At 49.2% G+C, this 4,446-nt stretch overlaps 1 protein-coding gene across 4 annotated transcripts in view; it reads left to right on the forward strand.

Moving 5' to 3' along the window:
- Positions 1-242: 242 nt before the first annotated feature.
- slc16a12b (solute carrier family 16 member 12b) overlaps positions 243-4,446 on the forward strand; it is a 141,982-nt gene continuing 137,778 nt past the window's right edge. For all 4 annotated transcript variants that reach the window (XR_015079239.1, XR_015079238.1, XR_015079240.1 and 1 more), the window contains exons 1-2: positions 243-927; positions 1,007-1,166. The gene's annotated coding sequence lies outside the window, so the exon portion shown is untranslated. The remainder of the gene's footprint in view (positions 928-1,006; positions 1,167-4,446) is intronic.

Below are 4,446 nucleotides of genomic sequence, written 5' to 3' on the forward strand. Positions count from 1 at the left end.
TGCAGTACTGAAGGAGTGCTGAACTGTTGGATGAGACTTTAAACTGAGGCCCCATCTGCTCTCTCAGGTAAAAGATCCCATGGCACTATTTTTGAAGAAGTGCAGGGGAGTTCTCCCGGTGTCCTGGCCAATATTTATCCCTCAACCACCATCACTCCTAAACAGATTATCTGGCCATTATCACACTGCTGTTTGTGGGAGCTTGCTGTGGATAAATTACAACAGTGACTGCACTTCAAAAGTACTTCGTTGGCTGTAAAGCATTTGGGGACGTCTGGTGATGGTGAAAGGCGCTATATAAATGCAAGTCTTTCTCTCTGGCTGGGTGGGTTAAATTAAAACTTGCTTCATGTCTCATCTACCGTCAACCCAAGCAACCTGCCTGCCTGCCCGCCCCTTCAACCACCGTCTGCCCCACCTGTGACAGAGACTGTTGGTCCCCATTGGACTCATCAGTCACCTGAGAACTCACGAGGGACTGCCTACAAAGAGACTGAGGACAGACTAATAAGGCCATCCGTATCGAACTATTAGGAAAAGGCGAGATGGGTATTTAGTAATAAATAAAGCTAGAGTTTGGTGTTTGTTACATACATGTTTTTTTGCACAATCCCAGAGTCCGAGGGAGCCGCGGTGGGAGAGGCTGGCGAAGGGCTAGATGGAGAGCGGTCAGATAATATTTTGAAAAAAGACTCCCCACAACCAAACAAGCCATTATTAACGAATTAATTATTTATCAGCATTACGCAAGCTTTTAGAAGGAGCGATTTGATCCGCCCTATGGTTAGGGAGGAGGTCGAAAATGATTTGCAGATGCAATTAGCTGGTGTCCTAAGTCAGGCGCTCCTCTATAAGCAGCGAGTCGGGGCTTTCAACAGCCAGGGACTGACTGACTGGGTGGACACTCAGTTGGCGTGCCTCTCCGGGGTAAGTGGATTTGTGCAGCATGTGCTCCGGATCGCAGTTGTTAAGAACTTTTCTTAATGCCAGCTTTTTTTTATTAAAGCGAATGTGCCTCTGAGTGACTGCATTCTCCTGGCTGGAGAAATCCTTTGAAGGACCGAACAAACTATAGTGTCGCTTATACCGGCGGGATGAGCGTGGGACGCTCGCTTTGTTTTTCTTGCAGTATTTACGCTGCAACATATTGCCATGAACTTTTGCAGGTAAGGGTTGTCTTGTACTGGCCATTTGGTTCTGTCACTATTTTCACGGTGAACTTTTGTGTGGGGAATGTTCAGCGACGAACGTGTTCCATTTGAGGCATCAGATAGGATCGAACCCTCGGTCATACCCCGGACTGCTGTGTCAGATCAAACTGTACTTTGGGGTGAGAATAACTCGGTGTTGCCACCCAACCTGAAAATACGGCGAGGAGTCCAGCTACTGGAGATTCAGAGAGAGAGCGAGAGAGAGCGGGGCCTTTTAAAAAATGTAACCATGGCCACACATACGAGAGGATACTTGTAATATGTTTGCTGAAGATGTATGGATAACTTGTGCATATACGAGTAAATTTGGAAACATCCGATATTTTATTTATTTCAATTGCTCTGGAGAATGACTTTAATCCCTTAATGAGCTGTGATCTTGTGTATATCAGATTAAGGAAAAATGAATCTAGAATATTACTTTAATGTAAGCGGTGGGAGTGCAACTAGGAGACATTGGTTCAAACTAGATGTTAGGATTGATATCAGGAAATGTATCTTCACTCAGAATGACCACTATGTGCAATAATCTTTCCAATAGAGGAGTGAAGGCTAAAACCCTGGAATTGGCCATGGTTCAGTGGTCGCACTCTCACCTGTGAATTGTATAGGTTCAAGTCCCACTCCAGAGACTTGAATGCACAATCTAGGTTGACCCACCAGTGCAGTACTGAGGGAGTGTTGCACTGCCAGGTGTTCTCTTTCAGATGAGACATGAAACCGAGACCTGGTCTCTGCTCTCTCAGGTGGATGTGAAAGATCCCATGGCACTATTTCGAAGAAGAGCAGGGGCGTATACTTATCCCTCAGACAATTATCACGTTGCTGTTTGTGGGAGTTTGCTGTGTGCCAATTGACTGCTGTGTTTTGTACATTACAATAAAAGTACTTAGACAAAAACAGAAAATGCTGGAAATACTCAGCAGGTCAGGCCGCATCTGTGGAGAGAGAAACAGAGTTAACGTTTCAGGTTGGTGACACTTTGTCAGAACTGGAAAATGCTGGAGATGGAACAGGTTTTTAAGCAAGTGCAGGGAAAGGGGGCGAGATGGAAAGAACAAAAGGGAAGGTCTGTGATAGGATGGAAGGTAGGAGAGATTAAGAGACATTAAGAGATGGTGCAAGGCATCAAGATGGCTCTAGATGAAGTGTAAATGGCACTGGCAGAAGGAGAAACAGCTGCCATGTGGGAGAGAAAAAAAATTAATAAAATAACTGGGGGGGGAAATGGATCAGGGCAGAGGGGGGGGGAAATGGATCAGGGCAGAGGTTATGGTCTGAAATTGTTGAACTCTGTCGAGTCCAGAAGGCTGTAAAGTGCCTAATCGAAAAATGAGGTGCTGTTCCTCGAGCTTACGTTGAGCTTCATTGGAACAGTGTAAGAGGCAGAGGACAGTGAGATCTGAGTGGGAGTGGAACAGAGAATTAAAGTGACAGGCGACCGGAAGCTCGGGGTCACCCTTACGGACTCAACAGAGGTGTTCCGCAGTGCAGTCACCTGTTTGGTCTCCCCAATGTAGAGGAGACAGCATCGTGAGCAGTGAATACAGTATACTAATTTGCAAGAAGTACAAGTAAACTGCTATTTCACCTGGAAGGAGTGTTTGGGGCTCTGGACAGTGGGAAGGGTGGAGGTAAAAGGGCATGTGTTGCATCTCCTGCGCTTGCACGGGCAGGTGCCAGGGGAAGGGGTGTTGAGGGTGATGGAGGTGTGGACTAGGGAGCTGTCCCTTCGGAATGCTGAAAGGGGAGGTGAGGGGAAGATGTGGTTGGATCACGCTGGAGGTGGCGGAAATGGCGGAGGATGATCCGTTGAATGTGGAGGCTGGTAGGGTAAAAGGTGAGGACAAGGGGAACGCTATCATGGTTCCAGGAGGGAGGGGAAGGGGTGAGAGCAGAAGTGCGGGAAATAGAATGGACACGGTCAAGGGCCGTGTCAACCACAGTAGAGGGGAATCCACGGTTGAGGAAAAAGGAAGACATGTCGGAAGCACTGGTATGGAAGGTAGCATCATCAGAGCAGATGCGGCGGAGACGGAGAAACTGGGCGAATGGAATAGAGTCCTTACAGGAATCTGGGTGGGAGGAAGTGTAGTCCAGGTAGCTGTGGGAGTCGGTGGGCTTGTAGTGAATGTCAATAGCCTATCTCCAGAGATGGAGACAGAGAAGTCGAGGAAGGGAAGAGTCGGAGACTCTTGGACACCAACACCCCTCCGGAACCTTCTTTCCCCCCCCCCCCCCCCCCTTCACTTTCCTCTGATCTCATCCCCCCTTCCAATCTCACCTCCCTGCCATGTTTTCACTATCCCCTCTGACCTTCCTCTCTCAGACCCCAAATGATCAGTCCTTAGCAAAGGCCTGAGCTTCATCCCCTTACGCCTCCATCTCAATGAATTTCAAGCTCGGCACGATGCTGAGCTCTTTTTCAGCCGCCTTTGTCTCCGTGCCCACTCCTTTGGCCAGGAGTCGTCCCCCTGCACAGCTGACCCTTTCTCCCATTTTCAGAATTCTCGTTCCACCTGGACCCCTCCCTCTGGCCTCTTAACCTTTCTAGATCTTTTCATTGCAAACTGCCGGCATGACATCGGCCGTCTCCATTTCTCTGCTCCCCTCACTCACTCTAACCTACCTCCCTCTGAACTTGCAGCACTCCATTCTCTCAGATCCAACCCCAACATTGTCATTAAACCTGCTAACACGGGTGGTGCTGTTGTTGTTTGGCGAACCGACCTCTAACTAGCGGAGGCTGAATGCCAACTCTGCGACACCTCCCCCTGGACCATGACCTCACTACCGAACATCAAGCCACCATTTCCAAGATCACCTCTGGATACCTTCCCTCCACGGCCGCCAACCTCATAGTTCCCCAACCCCGCACAGCCCGCTTCTACCTTCTTCCCAAGATCTGCGAACAGGTCTGCCCCGGTAGACCCATCGTTTCAGCCTGTTCTTGCCCCACGGAACTTATCTCTTCCTATCTCGACTCTTTTTTCTCCCCTTGTCCAGTCTCTTCCCACCTACATCTGCGACTCTTCCGATGCCCTCCGTCACTAACAGTTTCCAGTTTCCTGGCCCCAACCATCTCCTTTTCTCTATGGACGTCCAATCCCTCTACACCTCCATCCCCCACCAGGATGGCCTGAGGGCGCTCCGCTTCCTCCCTGAACAGAGGCTCAATCAGTCCCCATGCACCACCACCCTCCACCGCCTGGCTGAATTTGTTCTCACATTGAAC

This window comes from Somniosus microcephalus, chromosome 8 (assembly GCF_052327205.1).
Source record: "Somniosus microcephalus isolate GS21.2 chromosome 8, FLI_Smic_1.0, whole genome shotgun sequence".
Taxonomy (NCBI): Eukaryota; Metazoa; Chordata; class Chondrichthyes; order Squaliformes; family Somniosidae; genus Somniosus; species Somniosus microcephalus.